We start from the raw sequence: 19,430 nt of genomic DNA, 5'->3' as shown, positions 1-19,430 counted from the left end.
ACATTTCAACAATGTCAACATTATTACTGTGGTATGAACATTCTGATTGTCAACATTGAGAATGCCAACATATTGACTGTATTTCAAGAAAAAGCACAATATTTATGATGCTAAATGCAAACGTGGTAAGAACTGGAAAAAAAATAATTACCCAGTTCATCCCCAATGAGTTAACTACATATAAGTGTACACATGCTTTTACTATTGTAGCATTGAAAGAAAAAAAAAAGATTCTTGTTAAAATACATTTTCATTTGATCTTGAAACTAAGTTTTGATCTGCAGACTTGGCCTTGAGACTTGTAATAGCCCTTGGCTTTGTGGGCACCAGCGCGATTTTCTTAAGAAAAAGTGCAAATCTCAGGCTATTACATTTGGACCATGGTATTACATGTTCCATATTAATGTTCAGTTAAGATCTATCTTGTTTAAATTATAATATAACATTTGTCTTATCATTGAAGGATACAGTACATTTTGTACATATCCTTCAATGTACATATTTGTAATATTTGTAATAAATTTGTAAACAAAAGCTATCAAAGAGTATAAACTGCTGCCTATTGTTACTAAAGGAACCAATTTTAAATGAATATGTCTTGATACAGAGTGGGACAAACACCTTTTGGTGCAGTAAAAAATATGCAAGTTTGCAAGCAAACAAAGATTAACACATTTATATACGTATGCACATTTGTTTCCACCAAACCCTTGCAACTCCTTAACTTTGGAGGGGATGTAGTGGTCTGCACCACCAACCAAGTGGGAATAGAACCTGTGGTGAGCTTAGCTCGTGACCAGGCCGGAAGCGTGGCGAGCACAGCAAGCCTGCAAGGGGAAACTGTGTCTTGCTGCCGGTATAGCGGCAGTCGGGATGCCACTGTCAGTATACTGACAGCCCGCATCCCTTCAACCAGTATATCATACCCATTCCCTTTAGAGAGTGGGATGGTGCAGGAAATTGTCAATCTGGTGTAAGCCAATTATGATGTAGTAATTGTTTCTATAATTGTGACTCAAGCAAACCAGGATGGAGATACATATGCTGTATGACTGATAAATAATTGTATCTCTTGATAATCTACATCATTAACTTGTTCCTTTTGATTGGATTATTGTGTATTCACCTATTCAAATGAAAGCACTTCCTTCATATTTCGCAGATATATTAAAGAATTGTTCCGGTTTTGTTGCTGTGCACCTTTCTATAAAGTACATTTTTGTTATTATACCAAATGACAAATGGAATTATTATTTTTTTTTAAGTATAAAAAGAAACCATAACATAAAAGCAAATAAACCAATAATTGCAATGTGTTTTGAGGTTTCATGGTCCACTCCTTCTAGCAGTGATTAGGGTATGTAATTTCCAACTATGGTATTTCATGGATCCTGTGAAGATAAAGACAATTCTTAAATGGGATCTGCAGTACCTACTCACATTAAATACATTTTTTTTCTATATTATGATTGCCAACTATTAAATTTGATGTATTAGGCCACTGTCCATTATTTTAACACCCATCACTGCTGTAAATAAAAAGGAAGCAGATTCTGGGCTGTAGGATGTAGCAACCTTATCTGCTTTTACATCACTGAAGACAACTGTTACCATTGAACCTGTCCTTCATCATCCTACTGTTAATTTTCCTTTAGTTGTGGCAGTAGATATTTAGTTGTGTACAATGTATATTGTAGGTGTTGGTGCAATTTTTTTCACAAACTCATTTTCTTAGGAAGAATTTAATTAATATGCATCAAGGAACTGTGCATTGACCTGGCAAAAAGATGAAGTATTAGAGAAGCATAGTGGACACCATTTTTTTCCTGATTCAAAGTCACAATTACTTAGAAACCTGGTACCACAAATTTGAAAGCAGATGTACTGCTTGCTTATTTCTACATTCCAATTTTAGGTTCCTAATATTCCAGTTAGTCTTCATACTCAGATGAAAGCAGTCTTGTTTCACAACTTTTCTCGGCAGATATTATTAGCTTAAAGTCAGCATCCTCAGATCACTACCGCTTGTCCGTTTTTGTTCCTGATACTTTTTTTGTGAACTGTTCATATTAAGGCCATAAAGGAAAAATATTTTGATACCCCAGTATTTTTAAAGCAACCATATAATTAAAATCATCATCAGCCTCATCATCATCATTATTGCAGCAGTAATAATAATAATAATAATAATAATAATAATAATATCCAAATTTGTATAGTAACCTACCATGAAAATATACATAAAAGTCTTTATACTCACTTGCAATGTTTAATCTAAGAATTGGAGGTAAATAAACTAAGATTCATGTTTGATTGAGAATGAACATTCTGGGCAACGCTTTGTTAAGTGCAATTTTTTCTCGATCATACACACAGATTTACTAAGATCCATATTACACTTAATCACATTCTGCAATGGTCTATGTAATTCTGTTTAGACATGTGTGAGTTCAGTCATATTGGGTCAAATACAGTAGACCTGCCTGTGAAGCTGCGTATAATCTGTGACTTGCTTCTGTGTGTTGTAGTGTGATTAATTGGTTCAAAAATAGAGAAAAAATGGAATGGGATCTCCCCCACCCCAAAAAAAAGCCCAACCATTTCTGAACCCATGATCCAGTTCTGGATGCAGTTTTTTCCCCAGTTTTTCCAGGACCAAAACTGACTCATGGGTACAGGGCTGGATATATGTTTTTGTGGGTATTTTTCTCTTTTTTTTTTAAATAATTTTTAACAACTTTATTACACAGTAAAACAGATGAACTACACAAATCGCACTGCTCATTGATCTGTGCATATTTAGGAACAGGTAGGTTTATTTGATTCTTAAATTTTGGTCTGAGTTTGCTCCATGTTCTATTTTATTTTTAATATAATTCTTAGTGAATATGTGAGTTGTACAGTATTTCTGTTGTAAAGGTTTTAGTAAACCTCTGATTTACAAACACAGGCTAAACCCACACGAGACTGCAATCTGGACCAAACACAATTCTTTTTAAATTTACCCCATAGAGTTCTATATTCCTTCTTTTGGTCAATTTTTTCTGTAGTCTACATTATGTCCAGTAGACCATTGTCCCATCTTTTAATGAATTTCATAATTGAGCTGCCTCAATTTCCACCAGTACTTGAGTAGTGGTGGAAAGGCTCACAAGGTTATTTCACTTATACTGTATATATCTTAGGACTTAGCACTTCCAGGACTCTAGTCTTAATATCAATCATACTGTGAGACTTCATGGCATTCTGAACAATAATGTTTCTTACAGTGATTCAAAATCTATCTTCAATTTCTGGAGAGCATTTTCTAATAACTCAGTTATTGTCATCTATTATTTGCATGTCACCTACAAACTAATGGTCATACAGAGTTGGTTTACCAGGTATTAAGTCGGTAACTGAGGGTTATTCAGTAAGGATTGCAGATTCTGCTTTTTGCAGAATCTGCAATGTTTTCTATCTCATTCTGGGGGGCGCCCATCTCAGGGCAAGGCTGCCCAGCATGCTAAATGTCCTGCCCAGTGGTTGTGACCACAATTTAATAGAAACTGTAGATGACCCCCTGCAGCCACAGCTAGGCTGCCTAGACAGGCGTTTTGCTGCCATTTTCTTTATAGGAGCAGCTGCGTGTGACATCATGCTGTCTCCCCAAAAACGCTGCCAACCCACCTCCGTTTTCAATGTGCCACCCCATAAATGCCCGACCACAAGTCTTCAGGCTAGCTTATCATATTCCAGAACTGCTCACTTAACCTTCATAAGCATTCCTATCCAATTATAGCACCGCACAGTCCACACGTATCCTGCACATATTTTCTCTTTCTTCGCTTTCCCGTCCTTCTGACCTTTGCAATCCGGTGGCAAATATGCAATAGATAGCACCTATCCTTTGTATCAATGCCTATTACCCTATAGATTGTAAGCTTGCGAGCAGGGCCTTCCTACCTTTATGACTGTTTGTTTATCCAGTTTTGTTTTAATCATTGTGTCCAATTGTAAAGTGCAATGGGATTTGCTGTGCTATATAAGAAACTGTTAATAAATAAATAAGAAACAAAATCTAGTTTCTAACTAATAATATTTAATAATACCAACCATCACATAAGCTGGTACCAAGATTTATTGTATCTAAAATTATATCCATTCTACTTCTAGTTTGTGGGTCACACAGAACATTTCTCTGCTTACTGTTTAACTGTATTCCATTCAATACATTTTGTAGTTAACTCTGTTATCAGAGTCAATGCAAAGGTTATGGTGTAACATAAATGTCTTTGGTCCAGGATTGCTCAGGAGTGTTTTTCTGAGAATATTCATTCTAGCATAATTTTGAGAAATCCTCAAATGATGCACTGTTAAGAATAGTGAGTGCACTGCAAACCTGTACAAATGTGCATAATATGCAATATGGGAAAGGGGCTATTAATGTTGACAGCCATGATTACCTGGTTTCAGTAATTGTAAGTACAGACTTTTGGTCTCACATACATGTTTAAATATGTTGAGCAGAGCACCATTAGCATTTGTTCTATGTGTTCATCATGAATGATAAGTGTGTATCTTTTTTCCATGATAACATGTAGATAGCACAGATATGTAGCTTGACAGTGTGTTGTACAAGTGAAAGTAACATTACCCAAATTATGTGCCATTTAATAATATAGTGATAAGTGTCATACATACAGCAGAACTGTGTGTGAACAGTTATATTAATAAATATGAAATTTGGATGTTCCACAAAAAATTAATTACACAGTAATTAAAAGTAATTAAGTAATTCATTAAATTAAATACAACATCCTGTTGTTTTAACATTTAAAAATCAATCTTCTTTTTTACAGTAATAAAACTTGAAATGCACTGTGAATATATGAATAGTTAACTGAAATGCTTATATTTAATTTGAAAGGATAAATAGCTGATCAGTAGCAGCTAGGTAGTACTCTGATAGTTGTCATCATTATTATGTATCATTACATAAACCATCGACCATGCATAAGAAATACACTTTCTAAAGTGTATTTTTTGTCAAGGTTACAATTACTTGAACATGGCCTTACTGTACTTGACCAATACTTGAATGTTCTTCTCCTTCCCTCATTCCATCTCTAGATATAATGAACCAAAAGTAAATCTTGGTAAAGATGAATGTATAAACATGATTTTCTAAATACACATGAGCAGTATGAATATCTGTATCTTACTAAAAAAAATAATGGAAGTACATTACACTCCACATGAGCATTAATATGTTTACTGCTAGATGTACTATGTGATGATATTTTTTAATATAAATCCAGGTTTCTCCTTTATATTGTACAGTATTGATAAGAGATTTATCAATTTTACGTACAGTAGATATCGGTTTTATCAACCTATTTTTGGAAGACTACTGTATGTCTTTTGGATCCAGTTACATTTTCCTTGGTAAAAACATATAGTACTGTATATAAAAATATCAAAATCCACCAATTTCTCTTGCTCTCCTGGAACTGTGGATTGATAATAAACTCTTGTACTGTACATTAAAACAGTTTTTTTTTGTATAGTCAGATTGTTAAGCATAAATTTGCAGTGCCACATCCAGACCTTTATAATTTGCAGATATAAATATTAACCTAATGAAAAATGTAGATGTAGAAGGGGGGATTATCAAGCATTGATTGAATTAAATCACAATTTTTTTTAGTGATTATTTTGGTTCATATACAAATCAACAGGTTTTTTTCAAAGTTATAATTGATGGAAAATCTAGATTTTAAATAAAATTTTCCATATTTTAACCTCCCAATATTTTTTTAATATTCTGAAAATAATCATTAGATTTATTAAGTTGTAATTTCACTGCCACTTAACCTCCTAAAAAAGTGCCAAAATGAAAGAAGTTCTTATGCCCACTGAGATTGCTTAAACGCCATACACTCTGAGTTAATTGTCCATCAATAACCTCATAAGAACAACATAAAACTTTAATAATAAATTGTCAATAATTTATAATAAGGTCCAATTGTTGGCAATCAATTTTGCATAGATTTTAGCATCTCTGTTCAGAAGTGCAATGGGGTTGTCGTTGTTATAATATGCCAGATCATTCCTTAGTTTAGGTAGAGTCAAACTCTCTAACATCTCAGTTGCAAATGTGCCAGAGTTAGTGACCTCACTGAACAAAGCTGTTGATGGTGATGGTCACTTCTGATGAAGCTGGGAGAACTAGACCAGGTAAACGTGTTAAGGCCAATACTCTGCAACCAGGACTACCTACCTACCACCTATTCAAAGGATCTATATATGGACTTTTCTACCAACTAGGACCTATGGACTAATTTCTTTGGACCATCTCATTTGCACTTTAGCAGTGTTGGATTGGAGACCCAGTGAAGTATCACACAGACAAGACTTCCACTTTATGCTGAAAGTGTGTGCACAAATCCTTCCTTCACTGTGAATTGGTAACAGCAGCTGTGTTCATCATTAAGTGCTTGATTATTGATACCAAGTCCTATACTATTACTCAGTCCAGGATCCAGCTTGTGGTGTATGTCATAGGTGGCAGAATTGTATCAATACATTTTTGATTCTAAGAACATTTTTACATCATTGTATTAACCTCCTTTTCTTCACTTTTAACCTTTCATTTGTTATCAAATCTTGATTTTATGATCTCATCCATCTTTTGTATTGAATTTGGAGTAACAATTTAGTGCCAGTTATAAATATTATTATTTTCTTTTTGTACCATCTGGGGATGACAACCCCTTTCCTGCTGCTTTGGGATATTTGATTTTTTTTACCCATTCCACAGCGCCTGCTTACCATAGTGGATACTCATATGGACACTGCTAAAACTATGCTTTACCATAGTAAGGACAAATTATTTCAAATCCCAGTTGGACATCAACGGCTGGATGTAATGGAGTCTGAGATTACTAGAATCAGAATCAGAATCAGCTTTATTGGCCAGGTATACTTGCGTATACTAGGAATTTGTCTTCGTTTTGCTATACAACAGCCAAGTAGGTAAAAGAGAAACAGGTGGGGGGGGGGGCAAGTAAAGTCACACAGATAGGTATACCATAGGGACACAAGTTAGTTACATTTACGTCTAGTCAGTCAATGTTCAGGAGTTCAGCAGGCGGGCAGCTTGGGGAAAGAAACTTTTGAGGCTTCTGGTGGACCTGGAGGGGACGGCCCTGTAACGCCTGCCTGAAGGAAGCAAGTTAAACATGCTGTGGCCGGGGTGTAGCTGGTATTTTACTATCTTCATTGCCCGCTTTTTAGCTCTGGACAGGTACAGGTCCTGGACTGAGGGAAGGTCGGTCTCTGCGGTTCTGACCACCTTTTGGAGCCTGCCTCTGTCCCTCGCGCTGACGGAGCTGTACCATACGTATCGAGGAGCACAGTACCGACTCTACAATCGCGGAGTAGAAGAGGAGCAGAAGCTTCTGTGGGATGTTGAACTTCCTTAGTTGCCTGAGGAAGAACAACCTCTGCTGCACTTTCCCAACAGTGGCATCAGCGTTGGACCCCCATTTAAGGTCCCGGGAGATTGTGAGCCCTAGAGACTTGAAGGAGTCCACTAGTGATACCGCACTGTCAGCAATCGTTAGCGGAGGTGCACTAGATGACTTCTTCCTGAAGTCCACTATCATCTCGACAGTTTTGAGGGGGTTGAGCTCAAGGTTGTTGTGGATGCACCACTGGGCCAACCGGTCTACTTCCCGTCTATAGGCCGATTCGTCCCCGTCCTTGATGAGGACGATGACGGTGGTGTCATTGGCAAATTTGATGATCTTTACTGATTGCACCTCTGAGGTACAGTCATTTGTGTACAGGGAGAAGATCAGGGGTGAGAGGACACAGCCTTGAGGGGCCCCTGTACTAATGGACCGCGCTCGAGGGGTGAATTTCTCCGCTTTCACCACCTGTGTCCTATCTGTCAGGAAGTCTACTATCCAGGAACAGATTGCTTCTGGGACCCCTAGGCAAAGTAATTTGGGGTGGAGGATGCTGGGGACCATTGTATTGAAGGCCGAGCTGAAATCGACAAACAGGACCCTTGCGTACGTACCGGGAATGTCTAGGTGCTGTAGAATGTAGTGCAGGCCCAGGTTGACTGCATCCTCGACACACCGTTTCGATCAATAGGCGAACTGCAAGGGGTCCATTTGGGGGCCAGTCACAGTATTCAGGTGATTCAAAACCAGACGCTCAAACGTTTTAATGACCACAGACTATCAGTGCTATCAGCCTGTAGTCATTCAGGTTCGTGATAGAGGGTTTCTTGGGGACCGGGACGATAGTAGACCTTTTGAGGCAGGAAGGGAATTTCTGTAGCTCCAGCGATTTGTTGAAGATCATGGTGAATATGGGGGTGAGCTGACCCGCACATGCTCTTAGGGCAGATGGTGACACTTCGTCAGGACCCGGAGCTTTCCTGGGTTTGGCCCTTTTGAACAATGCCTCCACCTCTTCTTGGGCGACTTGCAGTGCCTGGGGTTGGCCGTCGGTGTTCGGGGCATCATAGAGGTGATTGTTTGGGTTGCAGGGGACTTCTTTTGCAAACCTGCAATAAAAGTGGTTCAGTTCGTCTGCTAGGTCTTGGTGCATGGTGGTGGACTTCAATGTTTTCCTATAGTTGGTTATGGATTGCATTCCTTTCCATACAGATATATTGGTGGAGAGATCGTTTGTCAGCTTGTCCGAGAACCACTTTTTTGCTAGCCTGATTTCTTTAGTCAGAGAGTTCCTAGTACGGTTGTATAGTGCTCTGTCACTGCTGCTATAGGCCTCCTCTTTGGCTCGACGAAGTTGCCTGAGCTTGTTGTTGTTGTAAATGCGGTAAGTATTGGTAGGTACACACATGTCCTCACAGTAGCTGATGTAGGATGTGACAGTGTCTGTCAGGTCATTCAGGTCAATTGCCGGGGCTTTGAAGACCCCCATTCCGTGCAGTCAAAGCAGGCCTGGAGCTTCATCTTGGCCTCATTGGTCCATTTCTTAACAGTCTTGACGACAGGCTTAACCGCTCTCAGCTTCTGTGTATAGATTGGGAGTAGGTGGATGAGGCAGTGGTCAGATAGGCCGAGTGCAGCATGTGGGATAGACCGGAAGGCAGACTTGAGGGTAGTGTAGCAGTGATCAAGGGTGCGCCCTTCTCTAGTGGGACACGTGACTTGTTGTTTGTACTTAGGTAGCTCCTTGCTCGGGTTAGTTCTGTTGAAGTCGCCCAGTACTATAAGCAGAGAGTCTGGGTGTTCTTGTTCTATGTCGGATATGCATACGGCCAGGTGGTGCAGGGCTTCATTCGCGCAGGCGAGGGGGGGATGTACACTCGCACAAGGACAATTGAGGCAAATTCCCGGGGAGAATAGAAGGGGTTGCAGTTGATACTCAGCATCTCCAGGTGAGGGCTACATGATTTGCCTATGATCGTGACATTGGTGCACCATCCGTCGTTGATGTAGAAGCAGATGCCACCACCCTTTGTTTTTCCTGAGAGGACCTTGGAGCGATCGGCCCTGAAGAGACTCAAGCCCGGCAGAGACATCGGGTTGTCCGCAACATGGTCGTCCAGCCACGTCTCCGTAAAGCAGAGGACGGACGATCCTATAATGCCTGACCCTGTGCTGCCCAGAAGGAGGGACAATTCGTCAAATTTGTTTGCCAGTGGGCGCACATTCGAAATCAGGATCGCAGGAAGTGCAGACCGGTGCCCTCGCCGCCGCCACCTCACTAGGGTGCCTGCGCGACAGCCTCTCCTCTGAGCCCAGGTCTTTCTACTGGGGCCTACATCATTCTCTTTCCAGGGCTGGTGATCCACCCGCCAGTCGCCACCCGTGCTGCGGGGGGGGGGGGGGCACGGCAGCTCGGTCATCCACTTCGGTGTCCACAACATCTGCATCCTTGCCACACAGGGCAGCAATGGCAGCGAGGGCTGCAAGGGCCGCTGATCTGCCCACCGACGGGCCCGAATGTGTGGTAAGCACCTCGGGAGCGCTCCAACTTAGGAGGGCTTGCCTGCTGTATTTGGCCACTGGTGGGGTAGACAAGGGCAGGGGAAAGCAAGGGGAAACAGGTATTTTGGCTGAGCTACGTAGCTCCGAGGCAGCCATCTGCGGCGCCATCTTAGATTGTAATCGCTATAATCATTGTTGCTGTAACCTATTGCTGCTCCTTAATACAATGGGTATATTTGAAACAAATGATACTGTAAATAAAATAACTGATTTTTCTGTTGCTGATTTAGTCAAAAGCAGGCTCTTGGAAAGGTGTTAGAATCCAATTCCTGTTGTGTAGGTGTGAAAGATCTGTGTGAGAGGCCTTTGAAGTAGTTTTCTTGTGGGGGTAGTGATAACATGTGTCCTGTGGAATGGCTCTTGCAAATTGGAGTGAGCAGTGACCCTTCAGTGATTCAGAGCCTGAATATACTGTATATTAGTTGATTAATGCAAGAAGTCAGTTATTTTTTGCTCAGAGAACAGAGGTGAATGATGTCTAAGTGAGGGGCTGGATGGAGCCAAATATAGGTTATAGACCACAGTACCTTGTCTGGGATGTCCAATGCAGAGCACAGTAGAATCCAAACTGAAGGACTTCTCAGTGGAGAGTTGCAGAGGTTTCAATCTAGTGTGTATCTCAGCACAGGAATGCAATCCGTTGGTTTTGATGAGATGTCCGCGTAGAGTAGTACAAGTTAAAGGTAAGTCCTTGGATATTTATGATGATTTATAGGTCAGTTGTGGTGAATTTCAGCTGTTTTATGGAGATGGTCAGGAACATTCAAAAGGTGAGGCAGCCATCTTGGTGTTGTTATTCATGTTATTCATATTTGGATGGGCTAAAGACCCCAGGTCCCAATAGTATAGAAGTGTGGGATGCAGAATGATCTTGGGTGTTTTTTAAAGGGGAAATCCCTTAAAAGGCAAAACCATGCCTTGTAAATTATTGCCCCTTAAGAACAAATGTCGAGATAAACCGGCATCCTGCATCTCTGGCAATCTCAGTCTCCATTACATCCCACTGGTAATTTTCAAGACAAAAAAAAGTCAGAGGAGTTGATGATGGAATAAAACATTGCTTACTTTTCTAGTAGCAGAGCCAGAACAACCTAAAGCAGTAAAATTCTGGACCCTCAGTTTCCAGCATAATAAAATATACAGAAGTGATTATTAGCCATTTACAGTACACTCAGATTCTTGATAAGGCTCTGGAGCCTGCAGAGTTCTAAACAGTAGACTGGTGATATAATAGCCAGATGATGCAATTCTTTCAGAGGTTCATTCAGTGGTGGGTACCCACTTTGAAATGGTTCTTAAATATAAGTCATATGTTCCATTATCATTTGCTAACCTTTTCTTATGAACAATGGTTCTGCTATTCTGCCTGCAGAAATATCCTCTAGTAAACTCATGTTCCTTCAAATCAATGTATGAGTACATATAAAACTAAAGTTCTCTTCATCAATTTGCATTTTTTAAGTTAACTGTATAACTGTCAGATCATAAATATCAAGATTGGATAGGACTGTAGTACTCTCTCCCTAAAAGATAAATATGTTTCCAAAATGGAGGTCAAAATTAGATAGTTTGAATCTTTCAGGCTACGTGTTATCTTTTGGAAATATTGTCATATATCATGCTTGAGTCACTTTACTAGCATCAGAGACCTCTAAATATTATTTGGCAGAGATGTTTTTGACCCTTGCCCTAAATTTGACCCCTGTTTTATTTTTTTATCAAAACAAGCTATCTATATAGTTTACAATGACTAATGTACATAAGATTAGTAAATGATGCCTGGGGGACTCTTGAGAACAGGACTTGGGTTCTGGAAGGCTACAGATATTCCCTGTGATTTTGCAATAGTGGTCAAAAACAAGGTTATGTTAGTGGGCTCAGCTACATTTGCATACCAGCTTCCTGGCATTATTAACTTTTAAAGAATTGGTAACCTGGGCTACGATTTGAGCTTTGTGTCCTCAGATAACTTTATTTTTAATCTGCGTTCACTAGGTAAGGAGACTATATGGAACAAGATGGAGTCATTCTTTCACCCAAGGCACACTGCTGACCTGAGGGTGTTCCATGAGCACAATACACCCCTCACTGTGTGGTAAGCAGTAGTATTTTTAAAATATTCATTTTTGTGATGCTTTCAACAAATCCCTATTTATAACCATTTTTAAACTGCTGGAGAGAAGATGCATTTTACAGTATAATTGCAGACAAAAAGAACATAAACTTTTTTATTTGCATTAAAAGGAAAAAGGAAAAATTTTAATTAAATAAAAAGGCGAAAGTTCAAAAGTTATAATAGCTAGTACTTTGAAGTGAGATTTTCAAGCTTTCCTTCATGTGCATTATTATAGCCTCACTATTCTGAAAAAGGTCATACAGAGTATTGTTACACAAACAGTTTACATGAGCATTTGTGCAATATGAAATGTGATTTATGTCCAAATTAATTTTTCTTCCTATTTGTTTTAGTGTGTGTGTGTGTACAGTAACGATGTCTGTATGTAACGTTAATGGTTGCTATCTAATAATCCATACTACAAATGATGTACAGAGCTTTGTTCATTAGGATTTTATACCTATTTTATTTATTTTGAAAAATGTGTAGAACAAAGTCTAACTGGTCAATACATTACATTATATACAACAATAACAATCAACAATAATCATTAACAGGTTAAGTTTGTAGAAACAGTAGATTAACATGCACAGTAAATTTAGAAGTAATGACTATGAAATATATACAGGAATTGGTTCTTTTTAAGACATAGCATGCAATGCAGCCACAGTATTCAATGAATTAATTGTTGCAATACAACCAGACAAACATTATCTAAGGTACATTTTATACTATATATACTATTTTCTTAAAAAGTAAACATGTAAGCCTTGAGCAATATACAGCTATATAAGTAAAGTGAGAAACTGCTTGGGCAATTTATCCCTTTTGGTTAAGGGTTGAGACAGAAGAACCATATTGCAATAACTTTGCTCAAAAATCTTGTTATGTTAATTTGTTAAAGAGAATGACAGTTTTTCAGCAAAGTGCAAGGTTGTAAACTATTTCTTTTCCCTGAAAATGTTTTACATAATATACTATTGGGACCTGGGGTCTTTAGCCCATCCAAATACACATGTAGAGAGTCTCTAGCAGATGGTCAGTCTTTGACAGCCTGCTGGTTACATGGCAGATTTAGCTGTCTGCTGTCTGTTTCTGAAAATCACGAATAAATCAAAATAAAGACAATAAAATATGAGTTTAACAAATATCTATAAAATACACCTGAAATTCATATAAAATATTTCTTCGAAATAGTTTGAAACATACACGATAGGAAATACCGTACTTGAGAACAGTAATTTAAAAGTGCTGTAAATAAGGGCTGAATATGATTATCAGAGAAAACTATCAAAGCTAAAACCATTTACAGTATGTTGAAAGGAACAGATTTGCACCTACATTTATATGGTAATTTTGCTTTTTATCTGTGTCTTATTCCTTGTACTAATCATAGTATGAATATATGTACAGAGGACCACAATAGATATTGAAGGTCTCAGATTCTTTTCTGACTGCAAAAGCAGCCACATATGTTTCTATGGGAGTTGCTTATTGCCCAATTAACCACGCTCAAGCACTCCAGAGTTTGGCATAAGTGGCTACATTATCTTGGCATAAGCCATTGTAGCCTATGAGCTGCTTTTGGTAACATGCAAATTCTTCCTAAACATGCATAGTCAGCAGACCACACATATGCAAGTGTGTGTCTTGTTCCTGAAGAAGTGATGTGATCACTTCACTTCTAGCACATCACACTCCTTACAGATCCCCTGTCTCTGCTTGTGTTTAATGGTATATTCTGGTGATTCATAATTTTTAATTGCTGTAACAAGCAATGATAAGGAATTATAATTATTGGGTCTACAACCTGATAATTATAAATATGCCCCTAAAACTGCTTTAAATGCTACGTTAAATAAGATGAAAAAAAATGCTATGCCCCCATTCACACAGATGTTGAAAGGTAGAAGATTTTCCTGTTAATGACATTGATATCTAAATAAGTGGTAGAGATCTTCCAATATAAAAGCTACCATCTCCAGAAATTGGGAGGCAATGAATTTGCCAGCTGTCGGGATCCCGGTGGTCAGGATACTGACACCAGATTCCCGACAGCTGGCAATGCTGACAGCCGGAATACAGGCTCACTGGGACTATTCCCACGACACCCATAGTGTGGGAATAGGATCAGTGGCTAGCGCAGCGATCCACTGAGCCCACAGAGTGGTGAGTGCAGTGAGACCACAAGGGGCCTCATAGCGCTTGTCCCGGTGCCGGCATTCTGGTGGGTGGGATGCCACTGTCAGGATACTGAGAGCTGGCATCCCATCCGCTGGGAATACATATGTATTCCCAGATATCTGTATGGACATTTAGCTGTACTTCTATAAATATCTAAATTTCTGCTATTTAAAACATGATTAAATAAAGGCTCCACATCTTTAGAAGTGGAGATAGCTTTGGATTTGGAAATGTACAATTTATGAAATGATGCAGAGCTAAAATTAGGACTGGCAGTGAGTAGACATGAGAATACACCTGAACTTTGGGGCTCTGAGCAGAACCATGTCTAAAAAGAGACTCTCACCACTACAATCCATTCTAAATGCAATGCTCATCTTCCTTGCAAGACTTTCATCGTATGGACATCCACTCTGTCAATTGGTTACATGTATTCTACTGTATTCAATATAAAATACTTTTAATCATACACAAGGCCATTAACCAAACTACACCAACGAACATCTGAAAATATTTTTCAACACAACCTCTTCACTCTTCACAAGATCGACTTCTCTTATCCACACTCATTATTTGCTCCCACTCACAATTGCAGGACTTTCTTTAGGGCTGCACCCACTCTGTGGAATGCCATCCCACATACAAAATTGCTCTCCTCTAGTCTCCAAACCTTCAAGCATTCCCTGAAAACCCACCTCTTCAGACAAACTTGTCAAATTCCAGTACTGTCCATACACAGATGTGACCTCTTGGTTTGTTGCCAAGATGCAAACACATCCTGGTACAGAAATCGGGGCATAGCATACTGTAGAGTAGCGTATGCAATGTACATGCTATGCTTTGCATTCACTTCAATGGGAGCCACGTGCGCATGTGTTCACCGCCCCCATTGAAGTACTTCTGGCTGGCTAGCGATGCGCATGAAGTGGAATGCCAGGGTGCATACAAATCGCAGTCTCGCTACAGTAAGCTGATATATGCAGCTGTAGCAGGGCACAACTGTCCTATCCAATTACATCCCAACTGTACAGTCCACATATATCCTCTTTCTTCATTTTCACATTCTCCTGACCCCTGAGGAACATTGCTGTGTGGCCATATCATACAGCCCTCCAATAACCTTTTCAATCTAGTGACAATTATGCAAAAGATATAGCATCTATCCTTGTGTATCAATGCCAATTTCCCTATACATTGTGAGCAGGACCTTCTTACCATATGACTGTTTCTTATTACCCAGTTTTGTTCCATCACTGTTGTTTCCAATTGTAAAGCACAAAGGAATTTGCTGGGCTGCACAAGACACTGTCAATAAATAAATAAATAAATAACCATTTCCTGGCTTGGATCAATTTTGGGGATTCGAGTGGGCCCAGTCCCAAGTTGAGTCTTCCCTTGAATTTACAACTCAGATTTAGAAAACATATCTCAGGTTTTAGTTTGCATGTAAGTCCCTCTGTCATGATTTCAGGTGCATCTTCACTCAGTAGATTGTATGGTGTGGTGGGCAGAATTGTCTGGAAATGACTGAAATTAATGTAATAAATGTTCATAATGGTATAGGAACAAAAACAGATCCAATGTACATGATTGTAGCTGATAATCTGGTTTAAGTAAAATACATGGGGGTGCTGTAATTACTGTAAGTGGCCTAGTATCATCCTTGGTTGCACCAAAAAACAAAAATGAAGCAATGACTCTAAGAAAGGGCAAAAACATGGGGGCTAATTCAAACCTGATCGTAGCAGTGCAAAATTTTGCTAATCCACCCTGCATGTCTGGCCCTCCTCCCACCGCACAGGTGCAAAAGCATCGCACCCGGTGAGTAAGTCCCTGCACTGTTAGGCGACTTTTCGCCGTGTCCTGGGTCGCAGTGGCTGCGTGTGATGTCATGCAGCCACAGCAGCCTGCCCCCTGCACGGTCCAGGCATGCCTGCATTGCCCAGATGGCATCCCCAAAATGGCAACCGAACACCGCTGGCCCGCCCTCTCCTGCCCAACAAATGCCTCTGCCTGTCAATCAGGCAGAGGCGATCGCTGGGCTGAGATGCTGATCACATCTCTGGCATGCAAATGTGCACTGCGGCGCATGCGCAGTTCAGACCTGATCGCCTGGTGTACTAACATGCACAGCAGCGATCAGGTCAGAGTTAGCCCCATGGTCTCTTCCACTCACAGAAACAGTATTAGGAACTGTTAGCAACAAAATATCAACTGTTACACATATGAAATGAGTGTAATAAAAAAGCATATACTCCCCTTGTTTGATTGGGGGAGTTCTGTTTATCAACGGCTGATAGTTGATGGACTGGCTATGGATTATCTTGCTTTTGGATTTAAAGGTATTTTGAGAATATGATGCACTTCATATTTCATCTCGTATGGATGGTACCATATGATGAAATATATCCATGAATGTGTACAGCTTCAGGATAAAAGGGATATGGTTTACACACTATATGTGTATGATTAATTATAAGTCGTGTTTACATAGAGGATTTCTGTAATTCCTTAACACAAGGCCCAATCAGAAATGTTACCATACTTATACTCAGTATACTCAGTATGAAAGAAACACGCATATAACGGTATCTTTAGCACACTAAAAGTTCCCTAAGATTGAACAGAATGTACCCAGACTTACACAAGGTACCTGATAACTTGTGTTTATAAAGATACATTTATGTGCATGTATCCACCTTATCTTGTGTAACTCTGTGTAAATTATGTTCAATCTCCTTGTCCAGTAGGGCAGTAAACTACTAGACATTGTAGTGGTCATATTATGCAAGCAATTTGCAAAATGTTATGAAGGGACCCATGTAAGATTGGTGGGTGTCAGTTTGGGCCACAGAGGAACTGTCAAGTTTCAGGTCAAGAGCTAAGATAAAATGACATACACATAGGACATGGTTACCAATGTGGACTCTCCTGGGTAAATTTACTAAGGTGGGAGGTTTTTTTTAGAACCTGTGATGTTGCCCTAGCTATTATCTTCTAGAAGCAGCTAGATAAATGTTAAGAAGAATCTGATTGGTTGCTATGGGCAACATCACCAGTTAAAAACTCTAACCTTAGTAAATTTACCCCTCTGTGCTTCCTCAAATACATATCTGAAGAAATAGAACTGGTGGGAATTAGGAGCATAAAGAGAGACAATGGCAACACAGGTATCTTCCAGAGTACCAGTCAGTATTAAATATAAAACTTGTATGGGGATACAGAGTGAAATATAGCTACCAAAATCCCCACATCCCAATTCCAATGAAGGAGTTGAAGTGGGATCAAACCTGTCATTGCTGACTTAGGACCTGATTCAGAGGTGTATGCAATGCTGTTGTTCAATGCAAGAGGCTGATGTTTTCATTCTGCACATGCATCCCAATCACACTGCAGCTATTGATGGTTCCACTATTATTTCCAGTTCTGTGAATTATTAAACTGAGCTAATAAGTACGAGTTCAAATGAAAAAAAGCATAGTGAAACCATCAATCTTGACTTTCTTTATTCTCCAAAATTTCCAATTATTATTTTTAAAGCCATGGCTGACTGAACACAAACCTACCATAAAAAGGGAAACATGAAACCCCTCTTTTACTGTGGTAACATACTGTTCTTAAAGTTTATATTAATTTCACTCTCAGTTTTTCTGCTCCTGGACTAGCTTCAATAAGTCTTGAAACTTACTGGTTTCAAGTTTACAAAAAACAAATGGAACAAACAAATGGAAACACTCCCTCATCATACAATCTATTATTATCCAAATGTTATCCTTTCTGGCACTGAAATTTATTTTGGGCAGGTTTATTTTTTAGAGGACCATCTACCTCTCCAGTTCAAGCTTAATTTTTTTTATAGTAGCAAAATGGATGGTATAGGTTAAGTTTCATTATCTTAATACAGTAATGATCAGAAACAAATATCATTTGCCACTACTTTCCATACTTTTTAAGTTTCTACATTTGGCAATTTTTTTTCTTACTAAACTTTATTTAAGAAAAAGGGGAAATTCCAACAGAGGTGGAAGCCAGATATTCTTAGCACTGGTGAATCTTTGATAGGTGCAGTGTGTGCAGTCCACACAACATACCTTGCAGCCAATTTTTTAATAATTACTCTCTGGAGTCCAGTGGCATTAGAAATAGTGTTAGAGTTTCCTACTGAATCTAGTGCCCGAATTCTATTGCTCTGCTGGCTAGAGAGGAGGGGGCCCAGAAGAAGAATTCACATGGGCCTTCTCCTCTCTAGATGTACCCCTGAGTCTCAGACAAGTGTATACTGTATAGAATGGTAGCAATACAGCCAAGAAAATATTCTGGAACTGCCCCCCAAACATCTCATAGTGAGAGCAACCAAATGCCCCCAGCTATTAGACTTGGCACCCAACATTCCTGCTGCTGAGTCATTTTGGTAACCTTGAAATAAAGAACTTGGTACTAAGGAACTTAGTCGGAATCTAATAAATAAACTTCTTGTGGCTAATGCAAACAATAGGAGAATGGTTAAAGAGGGCAGTGATTTATATTGCAGGCACATTTATAGTACACAGCAGATCAGGGCAATAGTATATTCTTACCTTGGTGGATGTGGAAATCCAGTACGCAGAAACATGGCTCTCACCTCCATAGATATTTGTAAAAGTCCATTTGGCGATCTTTAACAGTGTAGGATACTTTCAGAAGGTTCTCATTAACCCAGGGGTGCAATTGCATTTAGAGATATACAGACCATATGTGAAATATGGGGGGGTTAATTCCCTACAAAGCACTACTTACCATGCACAAACCAAAGGGATGTGTGAGTAGATCCTTAAGACATTGCTTAGGGCATATGGGAAAATGACTGGGAGAAGGTATTGTCATAATGTCTGTTTTACTATCGGGAAGTGCCACAGGAGTCCACAGTTTACTTCATCTCTGATCTGCTTTAGGGTTGGAATGCACTTCTTGTGACACAGAGCAGAGGGGTGAGAAACTGGAGAATCAGAAGTGAGCAAAGGGGATTGTGCAGGAGCAACTAGCAAGGGCCCAGCATAAACAGAAGTAGTTGTATGCCAGCATGCCAAAAACTGACCCCTAGGCAAAAAGTAATGGTACTGATCCCAGTGTGGAAG

This window comes from Pseudophryne corroboree, chromosome 1 (assembly GCF_028390025.1).
Source record: "Pseudophryne corroboree isolate aPseCor3 chromosome 1, aPseCor3.hap2, whole genome shotgun sequence".
Lineage (NCBI taxonomy): Eukaryota > Metazoa > Chordata > Amphibia > Anura > Myobatrachidae > Pseudophryne > Pseudophryne corroboree.
Note: the sequence above shows the minus strand (reverse complement) of the source record.